The sequence below is a fragment of the Carcharodon carcharias genome, chromosome 2 (assembly GCF_017639515.1).
Source record: "Carcharodon carcharias isolate sCarCar2 chromosome 2, sCarCar2.pri, whole genome shotgun sequence".
Classification (NCBI taxonomy): Eukaryota; Metazoa; Chordata; class Chondrichthyes; order Lamniformes; family Lamnidae; genus Carcharodon; species Carcharodon carcharias.
Window position 1 is genome coordinate 103,205,358 of NC_054468.1, and position 21,338 is coordinate 103,226,695.

The window sequence follows — 21,338 nt, forward strand, 5'->3', positions numbered from 1 at the left end:
GAGACACAGGATAAAAGAAGAAGAGGAGAGCAGAGACACAGGCAAAAAGATGGTGAGGAGAGTGGAGACAAAGGATAAAAGAGCATGAGGAGAGCGGAGACACAAGACAAATGATAAAAGAAAGTGAGGAGAATGGAGACACAAGACACAGGATAAAAGAGCATGAGCAGAGCGGAGACACAAGACACAGGATAAAAGAGAGTGAGTAGAATGGAGAAACAAGACACAGGATAAAAGAGAGTGAGGAGAACGGAGACACAGGACACAGGATAAAAGAAAGTGTGTAGAAGGAAGACAAAAGATAAAAGAGCGCGACGAAAGCAGAGACACAGGAAAAAAGATGGTGAGGAGACTGGAGACACAGGATAAAAGAGCATGAGGAGAGCGGAGACACAAGACAAATGATAAAAGAGAGTGAGGAGAATGGAGACACAAGACACAGGATAAAAGAGCATGAGCAGATTGGAGACACAAGACACAGGATAAAAGAGAGTGAGCAGAGCAGAGATACAACACACAGCATAAATCAGAGAGAGGAGAACGGAGACACAGGACACAGGATAAAAGAGAGTGAGGAGAATGGAGACACAAGACACAGGATAAAAGAGAGTGAGGAGAAGGAAGACAAAAGATAAAAGAGCGCGACGAAAGCAGAGACACAGGAAAAAATAGTCCGATGAGAGTGGAAACACAGGATAAAAAAACGCGAGGAGAGCAGAGAACCTGGATAACAGGGAGCAAGGAGAGCGTAAACACAGGATAAAAGAACGTGAGGTGAGCAGAGACACAGGATAAAGGAGAGCAAGGAGAGTGGAGACACAGGAGTAAAGTGCACGAGGGGAGCGGAGACACAGGATAAAAGAGCAGTAGGAGAGTGGAGACACAGGATAAAAGAACATAGGGAGAATGGAAACACAGGAGAAAAGATTATGTGGAGAGTGGAGACGGTTGATAAAAGAATGTGAGGAGAACAGAGACACATGATAAAAGGGAGCAAGGAGATCAGAGACACAGGATAAAAGAACACGAGGAGTGCAGAGACACAGGATGAAAGAGCGTGAGAAGAGCGGAGACATAGGATGAAAGAGCATGAGGAGAGCGAAGGCACAGGATAAAAGAACACGAGGAGAGCAGAGACACAGGATAAAAGAGCGTAAGGAGAGCGGAGACAAAGGATAAAAGTGCACGAGGGGAGCAGAGACACAGGATAAAAGAGGGTGAGGAGGGTGGTGACACAGAATAAAAGAGCATGAGGAGAGCAGAGACACAGGATAAAAGAGCAGAATGAGAGTGTAGACACAGGATAAAAGAACATAGGGAGAGTGGAATCACAGGATAATAGAGCATGAGAAGACTGGAGACACAAGAAACAGGATAAAAGAACATGAGCAGAGCAGAGACACAAGACACAGGATAAAAGAGAATGAGGAGAATGGAGACACAAGACACAGGATAAAAGAGATTGAGGAGAACGGAGGCACAAGACAGAGGATAAAAGAGAGTGAGCAGAGCAGAGATGCAAGACACAGAATAAATGAGAGTGAGGAGAATGGAGACACAAGACACAGGACAAAAGAGATTGAGGTGAATGGAGACACAAGACACAGGATAAAAGAGAGTCAGGAGAACGGAGACACAAGACACTGGATAAAAGAGACTGAGAAGAATGGAGACACAAGACACAGGATAAAAGAGAATGAGGAGAACGAAGACAAAAGATAGAAGAGCGCGACAAAAGCAAAGACACAGGATAAAAGAGGGTGAGGAGAGTGGAGAGACAGGATAAAAGAGAGTGAGAAGAGTGGAGACACAGGATAAAAGAGGGTGAGGAGAGTGGAGACACAGGATAAAAGAGCATGAGGAGAGCAGAGACACAAGACAAATGATAAAAGAGAGTGACGAGAATGGAGACACAAGACACAGGATAAAAGAGCATGAGCAGAGCGGAGACACAAGACACAGGATAAAAGAGAATGAGGAGAATGGAGAAACAAGACACAGGTTAAAAGAGAGTGAGGAGAACGGAGACACAGGACACAGGATAAAAGAGAGTGAGGAGAATGGAGACACAAGACACAGGATAAAAGAAAGTGAGTAGAAGGAAGACAAAAGATAAAAGAGCGCGACGAAAGCAGAGACACAGGAAAAAAGAGGGTGAGGAGACTGGAGACACAGGATAAAAGAGCATGAGGAGAGCAGAGACACAAGACAAATGATAAAAGAGAGTGAGGAGAATGGAGACACAAGACACAGGATAAAAGAGCATGAGCAGATTGGAGACACAAGACACAGGATAAAAGAGAGTGAACAGAGCAGAGATACAACACACAGGATAAATCAGAGTGAGGAGAACGGAGACACAGGACACAGGATAAAAGAGAGTGAGGAGAATGGAGACACAAGACACAGGATAAAAGAGAGTGAGGAGAAGGAAGACAAAAGATAAAAGAGCGCGACGAAAGCAGAGACACAGGAAAAAATAGTCCGATGAGAGTGGAAACACAGGATAAAAGAATGTGAGGAGAGCAGAGAACCTGGATAACAGGGAGCAAGGAGAGCGTAAACACAGGATAAAAGAACGTGAGGAGAGCAGAGACACAGGATAAAGGAGAGCAAGGAGAGTGGAGACACAGGAGAAAAGTGCACGAGGGGAGCGGAGACACAGGATAAAAGAGCAGTAGGAGAGTGGAGACACAGGATAAAAGAACATAGGGAGAATGGAAACACAGGAGAAAAGAGGATGTGGAGAGTGGAGACGGTTGATAAAAGAATGTGAGGAGAACAGAGACACATGATAAAAGGGGCAAGGAGATCAGAGACACAGGATAAAAGAACACGAGGAGTGCAGAGACACAGGATGAAAGAGCGTGAGAAGAGCGGAGACATAGGATGAAAGAGCATGAGGAGAGCGAAGGCACAGGATAAAAGAACACGAGGAGAGCAGAGACACAGGATAAAAGAGCGTAAGGAGAGCGGAGACACAGGATAAAAGTGCACGAGGGGAGCAGAGACACAGGATAAAAGAGGGTGAGGAGGGTGGTGACACAGAATAAAAGAGCATGAGGAGAGCAGAGACACAGGATAAAAGAGCAGAATGAGATTGTAGACACAGGATAAAAGAACATAGGGAGAGTGGAATCACAGGATAATAGAGCATGAGAAGACTGGAGACACAAGAAACAGGATAAAAGAACATGAGCAGAGCAGAGACACAAGACACAGGATAAAAGAGAATGAGGAGAATGGAGACACAAGACACAGGATAAAAGAGATTGAGGAGAACGGAGGCACAAGACAGAGGATAAAAGAGAGTGAGCAGAGCAGAGATGCAAGACACAGAATAAATGAGAGTGAGGAGAACGGAGACACAAGACACAGGATAAAAGAGAGTAAGGTGAATGGAGACACAAGACACTGGATAAAAGAGAGTGAGAAGAATGGAGACACAAGACACAGGATAAAAGAGAATGAGGAGAACGAAGACATAAGATAGAAGAGCGCTACAAAAGCAAAGACACAGGATAAAATAGGCTGAGGAGAGTTTAGAGACAGGATAAAAGAGAGTGAGAAGAGTGGACACACAGGATAAAAGAGGGTGAGGAGAGTGGAGACACAGGATAAAAGAACATGAGGAGAGCAGAGACAATGGATTAAAGAGCGTGAGTAGAACGGCAGAGATACAGGGTAAAAGAGCAAAAGGAGAACGACGGAGATGCAAGATAAAACAGCGTGAGGAGAGCGGTGGAGAAACAGGATAAAAGAGAGCAAGGAGACAGAGACACAGGACAAAAGAGCGTAAGGAGAGCGGAGACACAGCATAAAAGAGCGTGAGTAGAGTGGAGTCACAGGATAAATAGTGGCAGGAGAGCGGAGACACAGGATAAAAGAGTGGCAGGAGAATGCAGACACAGGATAAAAGAGCATAAGGAGAGTGGATACACAGGAAAAATGAACATGAGGAGAGCAGAGACACAGGATGAAAGAGTGTAAGGAGAACGGCAGAGACACAGGGCAAAAGTGCACAAAGAGAATGACGGAGACGCAAGATAAAAGTGCGTGAGGAGAGTGGTGGTGTCATAGGATAAAAGAGAGCAAGGAGAGTGGAGATACAGGATAAAAGAGCCTAAGGAGAGTGTAGATACAGGATAAAGGAGCACAGGGAGAGCGGAGACATAAGATAAAAGAGCACAAGGAGAGCGGAGACATAGGATAGAAGAGGGTGAAGACAGTTGAGACAGGATAAAAGAGGGTGAGGAGAGTGGAGACACAGGATAAAAGTGCGTGAGGAGAGCAGAGGCACAAGACACAGGATAAAAGAGAGTGAGGAGAGCGGAGACACAAGACACAGGATAAAAGAGAGTGAGGAGAGCGGAGACACAAGACACAGGATAAAAGATAGTGAGGAGAGTGGAGACAAAGGATAAAGGAGAACAAGAGGAGAGCGTAGACACAGGATAAAAGACCATGAGGAGAGCAGAGACAAAGGATAAAGGAGAGCAAGAGGAAAGAGTAGACACAGGATAAAAGACCGTGAGGAGAGCAGAGTCAAAGGATAAAAGAGTGGATGGAGAGTGCCGACTCAGAATATAAGAGCGTGAGGAGAGTGGAGACACAGAATAAAAGGACGTAAGGTGAGTGGCGACACAGTTAAAACAACATGAGTAGTGCAGAGATAGAGGATGAAAGAGCGTAAGGAGAACGGCAGAGACACAGGGAAAAAGGGCACAAGGAGAATGACGGAGATGCAAGGTAAAAGAGCATGAGGAGAACGATGGAGTCACAGGATAAAAGAGCTAGGAGATTGGTGACAAAGGATAAAAGAGGAGAAGGAGAGTGTAGACACAGGAAAAAAGAGCGTGAGGAGAGTGGAGACACAGGATAAAAGAGGATGAGGAGAGCAGAGACACAGGATAAAAGAGGGTGAAGAGAGTGGAGACACAGGATAAAAGAACATGAGGAGAGCAGAGACAATGGATTAAAGAGCGTGAGTAGAACGGCAGAGATACAGGGTAAAAGAGCAAAAGGAGAACGACGGAGATGCAAGATAAAACAGCGTGAGGAGAGCGGTGGAGAAACAGGATAAAAGAGAGCAAGGAGACAGAGACACAGGACAAAAGAGCGTAAGGAGAGCAGAGACACAGCATAAAAGAGCGTGAGTAGAGTGGAGTCACAGGATAAATAGTGGCAGGAGAGCGGAGACACAGGATAAAAGAGTGGCAGGAGAATGCAGACACAGGATAAAAGAGCATAAGGAGAGTGGATACACAGGAAAAATGAACATGAGGAGAGCAGAGACACAGGATGAAAGAGTATAAGGAGAACGGCAGAGACACAGGGCAAAAGTGCACAAAGAGAATGACGGAGACGCAAGATAAAAGTGCGTGAGGAGAGTGGTGGTGTCATAGGATAAAAGAGAGTAAGGAGAGTGGAGATACAGGATAAAAGAGCCTAAGGAGAGTGTAGATACAGGATAAAGGAGCACAGGGAGAGCGGAGACATAAGATAAAAGAGCACAAGGAGAGCGGAGACATAGGATAGAAGAGGGTGAAGACAGTTGAGACAGGATAAAAGAGGGTGAGGAGAGTGGAGACACAGGATAAAAGTGCGTGAGGAGAGCAGAGGCACAAGACACAGGATAAAAGAGAGTGAGGAGAGCGGAGACACAAGACACAGGATAAAAGAGAGTGAGGAGAGCGGAGACACAAGGCACAGGATAAAAGAGAGTGAGGAGAGTGGAGACAAAGGATAAAGGAGAACAAGAGGAGAGCGTAGACACAGGATAAAAGACCATGAGGAGAGCAGAGACACAGGATAAAGGAGAGCAAGAGGAAAGAGTAGACACAGGATAAAAGACCGTGAGGAGAGCAGATTCAAAGGATAAAAGAGTGGATGGAGAGTGCCGACTCAGAATATAAGAGCGTGAGGAGAGTGGAGACACAGAATAAAAGGACGTAAGGTGAGTGGCGACACAGTTAAAACAACATGAGTAGTGCAGAGATAGAGGATGAAAGAGCGTAAGGAGAACGGCAGAGACACAGGGAAAAAGGGCACAAGGAGAATGACGGAGATGCAAGGTAAAAGAGCATGAGGAGAACGATGGAGTCACAGGATAAAAGAGCTAGGAGATTGGTGACACAGGATAAAAGAGGAGAAGGAGAGTGCAGACACAGGAAAAAAGAGCGTGAGGAGAGTGGAGACACAGGATAAAAGAGGATGAGGAGAGCAGAGACACAGGATAAAAGAGGGTGAAGAGAGTGGAGACACAGGATAAAAGAACATGAGGAGAGCAGAGACAATGGATTAAAGAGCGTGAGTAGAACGGCAGAGATACAGGGTAAAAGAGCAAAAGGAGAACGACGGAGATGCAAGATAAAACAGCGTGAGGAGAGCGGTGGAGAAACAGGATAAAAGAGAGCAAGGAGACAGAGACACAGGACAAAAGAGCGTAAGGAGAGCAGAGACACAGCATAAAAGAGCGTGAGTAGAGTGGAGTCACAGGATAAATAGTGGCAGGAGAGCGGAGACACAGGATAAAAGAGTGGCAGGAGAATGCAGACACAGGATAAAAGAGCATAAGGAGAGTGGATACACAGGAAAAATGAACATGAGGAGAGCAGAGACACAGGATGAAAGAGTATAAGGAGAACGGCAGAGACACAGGGCAAAAGTGCACAAAGAGAATGACGGAGACGCAAGATAAAAGTGCGTGAGGAGAGTGGTGGTGTCATAGGATAAAAGAGAGTAAGGAGAGTGGAGATACAGGATAAAAGAGCCTAAGGAGAGTGTAGATACAGGATAAAGGAGCACAGGGAGAGCGGAGACATAAGATAAAAGAGCACAAGGAGAGCGGAGACATAGGATAGAAGAGGGTGAAGACAGTTGAGACAGGATAAAAGAGGGTGAGGAGAGTGGAGACACAGGATAAAAGTGCGTGAGGAGAGCAGAGGCACAAGACACAGGATAAAAGAGAGTGAGGAGAGCGGAGACACAAGACACAGGATAAAAGAGAGTGAGGAGAGCGGAGACACAAGGCACAGGATAAAAGAGAGTGAGGAGAGTGGAGACAAAGGATAAAGGAGAACAAGAGGAGAGCGTAGACACAGGATAAAAGACCATGAGGAGAGCAGAGACACAGGATAAAGGAGAGCAAGAGGAAAGAGTAGACACAGGATAAAAGACCGTGAGGAGAGCAGATTCAAAGGATAAAAGAGTGGATGGAGAGTGCCGACTCAGAATATAAGAGCGTGAGGAGAGTGGAGACACAGAATAAAAGGACGTAAGGTGAGTGGCGACACAGTTAAAACAACATGAGTAGTGCAGAGATAGAGGATGAAAGAGCGTAAGGAGAACGGCAGAGACACAGGGAAAAAGGGCACAAGGAGAATGACGGAGATGCAAGGTAAAAGAGCATGAGGAGAACGATGGAGTCACAGGATAAAAGAGCTAGGAGATTGGTGACACAGGATAAAAGAGGAGAAGGAGAGTGTAGACACAGGAAAAAAGAGCGTGAGGAGAGTGGAGACACAGGATAAAAGAGCAGAAGGAGAGTGTAGACACAGGATAAATGAGGATGAGGAGAGCAGAGACACAGGATAAAAGAGGGTGAATAGAGTGGAGACACAGGATAAAAGAGCATGAAGAGAGTGGAGACACAGGATAAAAGAGGATGAGGAGAGCAGAGACACATGATAAAAGAGGGTGAGGAGAGTGGAGACATAGGATAAGAGAGCATGAGGAGAGTGGAGACACAGGATAAAAGAGCAGAAGGAGAGTGTAGACACAGGATAAAAGAACATAGGGAGAATGGCAACACAGGAGAAAAGAGGATGGGGAGAGTGGAGACGCATGATAAAAGAATGTGAGGAGAGCAGCGATACAGGATAAAAGGGAGCAAGGAGAGCAGAGACACAGGATAAAAGAACGTGAGGAGTGTAGAGACACAGGATGAAAGAGCGTGTGAAGAGCGGAGACACAGGATAAAAGAAGAAGAGGAGAGCAGAGACACAGGCAAAAAGATGGTGAGGAGAGTGGAGACAAAGGATAAAAGAGCATGAGGAGAGCGGAGACACAAGACAAATGATAAAAGAAAGTGAGGAGAATGGAGACACAAGACACAGGATAAAAGAGCATGAGCAGAGCGGAGACACAAGACACAGGATAAAAGAGAGTGAGTAGAATGGAGAAACAAGACACAGGATAAAAGAGAGTGAGGAGAACGGAGACACAGGACACAGGATAAAAGAAAGTGTGTAGAAGGAAGACAAAAGATAAAAGAGCGCGACGAAAGCAGAGACACAGGAAAAAAGATGGTGAGGAGACTGGAGACACAGGATAAAAGAGCATGAGGAGAGCGGAGACACAAGACAAATGATAAAAGAGAGTGAGGAGAATGGAGACACAAGACACAGGATAAAAGAGCATGAGCAGATTGGAGACACAAGACACAGGATAAAAGAGAGTGAGCAGAGCAGAGATACAACACACAGGATAAATCAGAGTGAGGAGAACGGAGACACAGGACACAGGATAAAAGAGAGTGAGGAGAATGGAGACACAAGACACAGGATAAAAGAGAGTGAGGAGAAGGAAGACAAAAGATAAAAGAGCGCGACGAAAGCAGAGACACAGGAAAAAATAGTCCGATGAGAGTGGAAACACAGGATAAAAAAACGCGAGGAGAGCAGAGAACCTGGATAACAGGGAGCAAGTAGAGCGTCAACACAGGATAAAAGAACGTGAGGAGAGCAGAGACACAGGATAAAGGAGAGCAAGGAGAGTGGAGACACAGGAGAAAAGTGCACGAGGGGAGCGGAGACACAGGATAAAAGAGCAGTAGGAGAGTGGAGACACAGGATAAAAGAACATAGGGAGAATGGAAACACAGGAGAAAAGATTATGTGGAGAGTGGAGACGGTTGATAAAAGAATGTGAGGAGAACAGAGACACATGATAAAAGGGAGCAAGGAGATCAGAGACACAGGATAAAAGAACACGAGGAGTGCAGAGACACAGGATGAAAGAGCGTGAGAAGAGCGGAGACATAGGATGAAAGAGCATGAGGAGAGCGAAGGCACAGGATAAAAGAACACGAGGAGAGCAGAGACACAGGATAAAAGAGCGTAAGGAGAGCGGAGACAAAGGATAAAAGTGCACGAGGGGAGCAGAGACACAGGATAAAAGAGGGTGAGGAGGGTGGTGACACAGAATAAAAGAGCATGAGGAGAGCAGAGACACAGGATAAAAGAGCAGAATGAGAGTGTAGACACAGGATAAAAGAACATAGGGAGAATGGAAACACAGGATAATAGAGCATGAGAAGACTGGAGACACAAGAAACAGGATAAAAGAACATGAGCAGAGCAGAGACACAAGACACAGGATAAAAGAGATTGAGGAGAACGGAGGCACAAGACAGAGGATAAAAGAGAGTGAGCAGAGCAGACATGCAAGACACAGAATAAATGAGAGTGAGGAGAACGGAGACACAAGACACAGGATAAAAGAGAGTGAGGTGAATGGAGACACAAGACACAGGATAAAAGAAAGTCAGGAGAACGGAGACACAAGACACTGGATAAAAGAGAGTGAGAAGAATGGAGACACAAGACACAGGATAAAAGAGAATGAGGAGAACGAAGACATAAGATAGAAGAGCACGACAAAAGCAAAGACACAGGATAAAATAGGCTGAGGAGAGTGGAGAGACAGGATAAAAGAGAGTGAGAAGAGTGGAGACACAGGATAAAAGAGGGTGAGGAGAGTGGAGACACAGGATAAAAAAGCATGAGGAGAGCGGAGACACAAGGCAAATGATAAAAGAGAGTGACGAGAATGGAGACACAAGACACAGGATAAAAGAGCATGAGCAGAGCGGAGACACAAGACACAGGATAAAAGAGAATGAGGAGAATGGAGAAACAAGACACAGGTTAAAAGAGAGTGAGGAGAACGGAGACACAGGACACAGGATAAAAGAGAGTGAGGAGAAGGAAGACAAAAGATAAAAGAGCGCGACGAAAGCAGAGACACACGAAAAAAGAGGGTGAGGAGACTGGAGACACAGGATAAAAGAGCATGAGGAGAGCAGAGACACAAGACAAATGATAAAAGAGAGTGAGGAGAATGGAGACACAAGACACAGGATAAAAGAGCATGAGCAGATTGGAGACACAAGACACAGGATAAAAGAGAGTGAGCAGAGCAGAAATACAACACACAGGATAAATGAGAGTGAGGAGAAGGAAGACAAAAGATAAAAGAGCGCGACGAAAGCCGAGACACAGGAAAAAATAGTCCGAGGATAGTGGAAACACAGGATAAAAAAACGCGAGGAGAGCAGAGATACAGGATAAAAGGGAGCAAGGAGAGCGTAAACACAGGATAAAAGAACATGAGGAGAGCAGAGACACAGGATAAAGGAGAGCAAGGAGAGTGGAGACACAGGAGAAAAGTGCACGAGGGGAGTGGAGACACATGATAAAAGAGCGTGAGGAGAGCAGAGACACAGGATAAAAGAGAGGTAACAGAGCAGAGTCACAGGATTAAAGATCATGAGGAGAGCAGAGACATGGGATAAAAGAGAGTGATGAGAGCAGAGACACTGGATAAAACAACATGAGAGCAGAGATACATGATGAAAGAGCGTAAGGAGAATGGCAGAGACACAGGGTAAAAGAGCACAAGAAGAATGACGGAGATGCAAGTTAAAAAAGCGTGAGGAGAGCGATGGAATCACAGGATAAAAGAGAGCAAGGAGAGTGGTGATACAGGATAATAGAGCAGAAGGAGAGTGTAGACACAGGAAAAAAGAGCATGAGGAGAGTGGAGCCACAGGATAAAAGAGCAGAAGGAGAGTGTAGACACAGGATAAAAGAACATAGGGAGAATGGAAACACAGGAGAAAAGAGGATGTGGAGAGTGGAGACGGTTGATAAAAGAACGTGAGGAGAGCGGAGACACAGGATAAAAGAAAGTGAGGAGAGCAGAAACACAGGATAAAAGGGATCAAGGAGAGCAGAGACACAGGATAAAAGAACACGAGGAGTGCCGAGACACAGGATGAAAGAGCGTGAGAAGAGTGGAGACATAGGATGAAAGAGCATGAGGAGAGTGAAGGCACAGTATAATAGAACATGAGGAGAGAAGAGACACAGGATAAAAGAGCGTAAGGAGAGCGGAGACACAGGATAAAAGTGCACGAGGGGAGCAGAGACACAGGATAAAAGAGGGTGAGGAGCGTGGAGACACAGGATAAAAGAGGATGAGGAGAGCAGAGACACAGGATAAAGGAGCAGAAGGAGAGTGTGGACACAGGATAAAAGAACATAGGGAGAGTGGAAACACAGGATAATAGAGCATGAGAAGACTGGAGACACAAGAAACAGGATAAAAGAACATGAGCAGAGCAGAGACACAAGACACAGGATAAAAGAGAATGAGGAGAATGGAGACACAAGACACAGGATAAAAGAGATTGAGGAGAACGGAGGCACAAGACAGAGGATAAAAGAGAGTGAGCAGAGCAGAGATGCAAGACACAGAATAAATGAGAGTGAGGAGAACGGAGACACAAGACACAGGATAAAAGAGAGTGAGGTGAATGGAGACACAAGACACAGGATAAAAGAGAGTCAGGAGAACGGAGACACAAGACACTGGATAAAAGAGAGTGAGAAGAATGGAGACACAAGACACAGGATAAAAGAAAATGAGGAGAACGAAGACGTAAGATAGAAGAGCGCGACAAAAGCAAAGACACAGGATAAAAGAGGGTGAGGAGAGTGGAGAGACAGGATAAAAGAGAGTGAGAAGAGTGGAGACACAGGATAAAAGAAGGTGAGGAGAGTGGAGACACAGGATAAAAGAACATGAGGAGAGCAGAGACAAAGGATCAAAGAGCGTGAGGAGAACGGCAGAGATACAGGGTAAAAGAGCAAAAGGAGAACGACGGTGACACAGGATAAAAGAGAGTGAGGAGAGTGGAGATACAGGATACGGCAAACCACGGAGAGCTGAGACACAGGATAAAAGAGCCATAGGAGAATGGAGTCACAGGATAAAAGTGCGGAAGGGCAGTGCAGACACAGGATAAAAGAACATGAGGAGAGCAGAGACACAGGATGAAAGAGTGTAAGGAGAACGCCAGAGACACAGGGTAAAAGAGCACAAGGAGATTGACAGAGATGCAAGATAAAAGAGCGTGAGGAGAGCGGTGGAGTTACAGGATAAAAGAGATCAAGGAGAGTGGAGACACGGTATAAAAGAGGAGAGTGTAGACAGAGGATAAAAGAGCCTGAGGAGAGTGGAGATACAGGATAAAACAATGCGAGGAGAGCAGAGACACAGGATAATGGAGCATGAGGAGAGCAGAGACACAGGATAAAACAATGTGAGGAGAGCAGAGAGACAGGATGAAAGAGCATGAGGACAACAGAAGAGACACAGGGTAAAAGAGCACAAAGAGAACAAGGGAGATGCAAGATAAAAGAGCCTGAGGAAAGTGGAGATACAGGATAAAGGAGCACAGGAAGAGCTGAGACATAAAATAAAAGAGAGTGAGTACAGTGGAGACAGGATAAAAGAGGGTGAGGAGAGCAGAGACACGGGATAAAAGAGCACAAGGAGAGTGGAGACACAGGATAAAAGAGCACAAGGAGAGTGGAGACACAGGATAAAAGAGCTTGAGGAAAATGGAGACACAGGATAAAGGAATGTAAGGATTGTGGAAACACAGGGTAAAAGAGAGTGAGGAGAGCGGAGACATAGGATGAAAGAGCATAAGGAGAGCAGAGACACAGGATAAAAGAGCACAAAGAGAGTGGAGACACAGGATAAAGGAGAGCAAGGAGAGCGGAGAGACAGGGTAATAGAGAGTGAGGAGGATGGAGACACAGGATAAATGAGCGTGAGGTGAGTGGCGAAACAGAATAAGGGAGACCAAGGAGAGCCAAGAAATAGGATAAAGGAGCAAGAGGAGAGCGGAGACACAGGATAAAAACTCTGAGGAGAGCGGAACCACAGGTTAAAAGAGCAGAAGGAGAGTGCAGAAACAGGAGAAAAGAGAGTGAGGAGAGTGGAGACACAGGATAAAAGAGAGTGAGGAGAGCAGACACACAGGATAAAAGAGCATGAGGGGAGTGGAGACACAGGATAAAAGAGTGTGAGGAGAGTGGAGACACAGGATAAAAGAGAGTGAGGAGAGCAGAGACACAAGATGAAAGAGCACGGGAAGTGTTGAGACACTGGATAAAAGAGAGTGAGGAGAGTGGAGTCACAGGATAAAATAGAGTTAGGAGAGCAGAGCCACAGTGCAAAAGTGAGTGAGGAGAGCAGAGACACTCGATAAGAGAGCATGAGGAGAGCAGAGACACGGGATAAAAGAGCGTGAGGAGAGTGGAGACACAGGATAAAAGAGAGTGAGGAGAGTGGAGACACAGGATAAAAGAACATGAAGAGAGCAGAGACACAGGATAAAATAGCGTGAGGGGAGTGGAGACACAGGATAAAAGAGCGTGAGGGGAGTGGAGACACAGGATAAAAGAGAGTGAGGAGAGTGGAGTCAGAGGATAAAAGAGCGGCAGGAGAGCGGAGATAAAGGATAAAAGATCGTAAGGAGAGTGCAGACACAGGATAAAAGAACATGAGGAGAGCAGAGACACAGGATAAAGGAGAGCAAGAGGAAAGAGTAGACACAGGATAAAAGACCGTGAGGAGAGCAGAGTCAAAGGATAAAAGAGTGGATGGAGAGTGCCGACTCAGAATATAAGAGCGTGAGGAGAGTGGAGACACAGAATAAAAGGACGTAAGGTGAGTGGCGACACAGTTAAAACAACATGAGTAGTGCAGAGATAGAGGATGAAAGAGCGTAAGGAGAACGGCAGAGACACAGGGAAAAAGGGCACAAGGAGAATGACGGAGATGCAAGGTAAAAGAGCATGAGGAGAACGATGGAGTCACAGGATAAAAGAGCTAGGAGATTGGTGACACAGGATAAAAGAGGAGAAGGAGAGTGTAGACACAGGAAAAAAGAGCGTGAGGAGAGTGGAGACACAGGATAAAAGAGGATGAGGAGAGCAGAGACACAGGATAAAAGAGGGTGAGGAGAGTGGAGACACAGGATAAAAGAACATGAGGAGAGCAGAGACAATGGATTAAAGAGCGTGAGGAGAACGGCAGAGATACAGGGTAAAAGAGCAAAAGGAGAACGACAGAGATGCAAGATAAAACAGCGTGAGGAGAGCGGTGGAGAAACAGGATAAAAGAGAGCAAGGAGACAGAGACACAGGACAAAAGAGCGTAAGGAGAGCGGAGACACAGCATAAAAGAGCGTGAGTAGAGTGGAGTCACAGGATAAATAGTGGCAGGAGAGCGGAGACACAGGATAAAAGAGTGGCAGGAGAATGCAGACACAGGATAAAAGAGCATAAGGAGAGTGGATACACAGGAAAAATGAACATGAGGAGAGCAGAGACACAGGATGAAAGAGTGTAAGGAGAACGGCAGAGACACAGGGCAAAAGTGCACAAAGAGAATGACGGAGACGCAAGATAAAAGTGCGTGAGGAGAGTGGTGGTGTCATAGGATAAAAGAGAGCAAGGAGAGTGGAGATACAGGATAAAAGAGCCTAAGGAGAGTGTAGATACAGGATAAAGGAGCACAGGGAGAGCGGAGACATAAGATAAAAGAGCACAAGGAGAGCGGAGACATAGGATAGAAGAGGGTGAAGACAGTTGAGACAGGATAAAAGAGGGTGAGGAGAGTGGAGACACAGGATAAAAGTGCGTGAGGAGAGCAGAGGCACAAGACACAGGATAAAAGAGAGTGAGGAGAGCGGAGACACAAGACACAGGATAAAAGAGAGTGAGGAGAGCGGAGACACAAGGCACAGGATAAAAGAGAGTGAGGAGAGTGGAGACAAAGGATAAAGGAGAACAAGAGGAGAGCGTAGACACAGGATAAAAGACCATGAGGAGAGCAGAGACACAGGATAAAGGAGAGCAAGAGGAAAGAGTAGACATAGGATAAAAGACCCTGAGGAGAGCAGAGTCAAAGGATAAAAGAGTGGATGGAGAGTGCCGACTCAGAATATAAGAGCGTGAGGAGAGTGGAGACACAGAATAAAAGGACGTAAGGTGAGTGGCGACACAGTTAAAACAACATGAGTAGTGCAGAGATAGAGGATGAAAGAGCGTAAGGAGAACGGCAGAGACACAGGGAAAAAGGGCACAAGGAGAATGACGGAGATGCAAGGTAAAAGAGCATGAGGAGAACGATGGAGTCACAGGATAAAAGAGCTAGGAGATTGGTGACACAGGATAAAAGAGGAGAAGGAGAGTGTAGACATAGGAAAAAAGAGCGTGAGGAGAGTGGAGACACAGGATAAAAGAGCAGAAGGAGAGTGTAGACACAGGATAAATGAGGATGAGGAGAGCAGAGACACAGGATAAAAGAGGGTGAATAGAGTGGAGACACAGGATAAAAGAGCATGTAGAGAGTGGAGACACAGGATAAAAGAGGATGAGGAGAGCAGAGACACATGATAAAAGAGGGTGAGGAGAGTGGAGACATAGGATAAGAGAGCATGAGGAGAGTGGAGACACAGGATAAAAGAGCAGAAGGAGAGTGTAGACACAGGATTAAAGAACATAGGGAGAATGGCAACACAGGAGAAAAGAGGATGGGGAGAGTGGAGACGCATGATAAAAGAATGTGAGGAGAGCAGCGATACAGGATAAAAGGGAGCAAGGAGAGCAGAGACACAGGATAAAAGAACGTGAGGAGTGTAGAGACACAGGATGAAAGAGCGTGTGAAGAGCGGAGACACAGGATAAAAGAAGAAGAGGAGAGCAGAGACACAGGCAAAAAGATGGTGAGGAGAGTGGAGACAAAGGATAAAAGAGCATGAGGAGAGCGGAGACACAAGACAAATGATAAAAGAGAGTGAGGAGAATGGAGACACAAGACACAGGATAAAAGAGCATGAGCAGAGCGGAGACACAAGACACAGGATAAAAGAGAGTGAGTAGAATGGAGAAACAAGACACAGGATAAAAGAGAGTGAGGAGAACGGAGACACAGGACACAGGATAAAAGAAAGTGTGTAGAAGGAAGACAAAAGATAAAAGAGCGCGACGAAAGCAGAGACACAGGAAAAAAGATGGTGAGGAGACTGGAGACACAGGATAAAAGAGCATGAGGAGAGCGGAGACACAAGACAAATGATAAAAGAGAGTGAGGAGAATGGAGACACAAGACACAGGATAAAAGAGCATGAGCAGATTGGAGACACAAGACACAGGATAAAAGAGAGTGAGCAGAGCAGAGATACAACACACAGGATAAATCAGAGTGAGGAGAACGGAGACACAGGACACAGGATAAAAGAGAGTGAGGAGAATGGAGACACAAGACACAGGATAAAAGAGAGTGAGGAGAAGGAAGACAAAAGATAAAAGAGCGCGACGAAAGCAGACACACAGGAAAAAATAGTCCGATGAGAGTGGAAACACAGGATAAAAAAACGCGAGGAGAGCAGAGAACCTGGATAACAGGGAGCAAGGAGAGCGTAAACACAGGATAAAAGAACGTGAGGAGAGCAGAGACACAGGATAAAGGAGAGCAAGGAGAGTGGAGACACAGGAGAAAAGTGCACGAGGGGAGCGGAGACACAGGATAAAAGAGCAGTAGGAGAGTGGAGACACAGGATAAAAGAACATAGGGAGAATGGAAACACAGGAGAAAAGAGGATGTGGAGAGTGGAGACGGTTGATAAAAGAATGTGAGGAGAACAGAGACACATGATAAAAGGGAGCAAGGAGATCAGAGACACAGGATAAAAGAACACAAGGAGTGCAGAGACACAGGATGAAAGAGCGTGAGAAGAGCGGAGACATAGGATGAAAGAGCATGAGGAGAGCGTAGGCACAGGATAAAAGAACACGAGGAGAGCAGAGACACAGGATAAAAGAGGGTGAGGAGGGTGGTGACACAGAATAAAAGAGGATGAGGAGAGCAGAGACAAAGGATAAAAGAGCAGAATGAGAGTGTAGACACAGGATAAAAGAACATAGGGAGAGTGGAATCACAGGATAATAGAGCATGAGAAGACTGGAGACACAAGAAACAGGATAAAAGAACATGAGCAGAGCAGAGACACAAGACACAGGATAAAAGAGAATGAGGAGAATGGAGACACAAGACACAGGATAAAAGAGATTGAGGAGAACGGAGGCACAAGACAGAGGATAAAAGAGAGTGAGCAGAGCAGAGATGCAAGACACAGAATAAATGAGAGTGAGGAGAACGGAGACACAAGACACAGGATAAAAGAGAGTGAGGTGAATGGAGACACAAGACACAGGATAAAAGAGAGTCAGGAGAACGGAGACACAAGACACTGGATAAAAGAGACTGAGAAGAATGGAGACACAAGACACAGGATAAAAGAGAATGAGGAGAACGAAGACATAAGATAGAAGAGCGCGACAAAAGCAAAGACACAGGATAAAAGAGGGTGAGGAGAGTGGAGAGACAGGATAAAAGAGCATGAGGAGAGCGGAGACACAAGACAAATGATAAATGAGAGTGACGAGAATGGAGACACAAGACACAGGATAAAAGAGCATGAGCAGAGCGGAGACACAAGACACAGGATAAAAGAGAATGAGGAGAATGGAGAAACAAGACACAGGTTAAAAGAGAGTGAGGAGAACGGAGACACAGGACACAGGATAAAAGAGAGTGAGGAGAATGGAGACACAAGACACAGGATAAAAGAAAGTGAGTAGAAGGAAGACAAAAGATAAAAGAGCGCGACGAAAGCAGAGACACAGGAAAAAAGAGGGTGAGGAGACTGGAGACACAGGATAAAAGAGCATGAGGAGAGCAGAGACACAAGACAAATGATAAAAGAGAGTGAGGAGAATGGAGACACAAGACACAGGATAAAAGAGCATGAGCAGATTGGAGACACAAGACACAGGATAAAAGAGAGTGAGCAGAGCAGAGATACAACACACAGGATAAATCAGAGTGAGGAGAACGGAGACACAGGACACAGGATAAAAGAGAGTGAGGAGAATGGAGACACAAGACACAGGATAAAAGAGAGTGAGGAGAAGGAAGACAAAAGATAAAAGAGCGCGACGAAAGCAGAGACACAGGAAAAAATAGTCCGATGAGAGTGGAAACACAGGATAAAAGAACGTGAGGAGAGCAGAGAACCTGGATAACAGGGAGCAAGGAGAGCGTAAACACAGGATAAAAGAACGTGAGGAGAGCAGAGACACAGGATAAAGGAGAGCAAGGAGAGTGGAGACACAGGAGAAAAGTGCACGAGGGGAGCGGAGACACAGGATAAAAGAGCAGTAGGAGAGTGGAGACACAGGATAAAAGAACATAGGGAGAATGGAAACACAGGAGAAAAGAGGATGTGGAGAGTGGAGACGGTTGATAAAAGAATGTGAGGAGAACAGAGACACATGATAAAAGGGAGCAAGGAGATCAGAGACACAGGATAAAAGAACACGAGGAGTGCAGAGACACAGGATGAAAGAGCGTGAGAAGAGCGGAGACATAGGATGAAAGAGCATGAGGAGAGCGAAGGCACAGGATAAAAGAACACGAGGAGAGCAGAGACACAGGATAAAAGAGCATAAGGAGAGCGGAGACACAGGATAAAAGTGCACGAGGGGAGCAGAGACACAGGATAAAAGAGGGTGAGGAGGGTGGTGACACAGAATAAAAGAGGATGAGGAGAGCAGAGACACAGGATAAAAGAGCAGAATGAGAGTGTAGACACAGGATAAAAGAACATAGGGAGAGTGGAATCACAGGATAATAGAGCATGAGAAGACTGGAGACACAAGAAACAGGATAAAAGAACATGAGCAGAGCAGAGACACAAGACACAGGATAAAAGAGAATGAGGAGAATGGAGACACAAGACACAGGATAAAAGAGATTGAGGAGAACGGAGGCACAAGACAGAGGATAAAAGAGAGTGAGGTGAATGGAGACACAAGACACAGGATAAAAGAGAGTCAGGAGAACGGAGACACAAGACACTGGATAAAAGAGACTGAGAAGAATGGAGAAACAAGACACAGGTTAAAAGAGAGTGAGGAGAACGAAGACACAGGACACAGGATAAAAGAGAGTGAGGAGAAGGAAGACAAAAGATAAAAGAGCGCGACGAAAGCAGAGACACAGGAAAAAAGAGGGTGAGGAGACTGGAGACACAGGATAAAAGAGCATGAGGAGAGCAGAGACACAAGACAAATGATAAAAGAGAGTGAGGAGAATGGAGACACAAGACACAGGATAAAAGAGCATGAGCAGATTGGAGACACAAGACACAGGATAAAAGAGAGTGAGCAGAGCAGAAATACAACACACAGGATAAATGAGAGTGAGGAGAAGGAAGACAAAAGATAAAAGAGCGCGACGAAAGCCGAGACACAGGAAAAAATAGTCCGAGGATAGTGGAAACACAGGATAAAAGAACATGAGGAGAGCAGAGACACAGGATAAAGGAGAGCAAGGAGAGTGGAGACACAGGAGAAAAGTGCACGAGGGGAGTGGAGACACATGATAAAAGAGCGTGAGGAGAGCAGAGACACAGGATAAAAGAGAGGTAACAGAGCAGAGTCACAGGATTAAAGATCATGAGGAGAGCAGAGACATGGGATAAAAGAGAGTGATGAGAGCAGAGACACTGGATAAAACAACATGAGAGCAGAGATACATGATGAAAGAGCGTAAGGAGAATGGCAGAGACACAGGGTAAAAGAGCACAAGAAGAATGACGGAGATGCAAGTTAAAAAAGCGTGAGGAGAGCGATGGAATCACAGGATAAAAGAGAGCAAGGAGAGTGGTGATACAGGATAATAGAGCAGAAGGAGAGTGTAGACAAAGGAAAAAAGAGCATGAGGAGAGTGGAGCCACAGGATAAAAGAGCAGAAGGAGAGTGTAGACACAGGATAAAAGAACATAGGGAGAATGGAAACACAGGAGAAAAGAGGATGTGGAGAGTGGAGACGGTTGATAAAAGAATGTGAGGAGAGCGGAGACACAGGATAAAAGAAAGTGAGGAGAGCAGAGACACAGGATGAAAGAGCGTGAGAAGAGTGGAGACATAGGATGAAAGAGCATGAGGAGAGTGAAGGCACAGTATAATAGAACATGAGGAGAGAAGAGACACAGGATAAAAGAGCGTAAGGAGAGCGGAGACACAGGATAAAAGTGCACGAGGGGAGCAGAGACACAGGATAAAAGAGGGTGAGGAGCGTGGAGACACAGGATAAAAGAGGATGAGGAGAGCAGAGACACAGGATAAAGGAGCAGAAGGAGAGTGTGGACACAGGATAAAAGAACATAGGGAGAGTGGAAACACAGGATAATAGAGCATGAGAAGACTGGAGACACAAGAAACAGGATAAAAGAACATGAGCAGAGCAGAGACACAAGACACAGGATAAAAGAGAATGAGGAGAATGGAGACACAAGACACAGGATAAAAGAGATTGAGGAGAACGGAGGCACAAGACAGAGGATAAAAGAGAGTGAGCAGAGCAGAGATGCAAGACACAGAATAAATGAGAGTGAGGAGAACGGAGACACAAGACACAGGATAAAAGAGAGTGAGGTGAATGGAGACACAAGACACAGGATAAAAGAGAGTCAGGAGAACGGAGACACAAGACACTGGATAAAAGAGAGTGAGAAGAATGGAGACACAAGACACAGGATAAAAGAAAATGAGGAGAACGAAGACGTAAGATAGAAGAGCGCGACAAAAGCAAAGACACAGGATAAAAGAGGGTGAGGAGAGTGGAGAGACAGGATAAAAGAGAGTGAGAAGAGTGGAGACACAGGATAAAAGAAGGTGAGGAGAGTGGAGACACAGGATAAAAGAACATGAGGAGAGCAGAGACAAAGGATCAAAGAGCGTGAGGAGAACGGCAGAGATACAGGGTAAAAGAGCAAAAGGAGAACGACGGTGACACAGGATAAAAGAGAGTGAGGAGAGTGGAGATACAGGATAAGGCAAACCACGGAGAGCTGAGACACAGGATAAAAGAGCCATAGGAGAATGGAGTCACAGGATAAAAGTGCGGAAGGGCAGTGCAGACACAGGATAAAAGAACATGAGGAGAGCAGAGACACAGGATGAAAGAGTGTAAGGAGAACGCCAGAGACACAGGGTAAAAGAGCACAAGGAGATTGACAGAGATGCAAGATAAAAGAGCGTGAGGAGAGCGGTGGAGTTACAGGATAAAAGAGATCAAGGAGAGTGGAGACACGGTATAAAAGAGGAGAGTGTAGACAGAGGATAAAA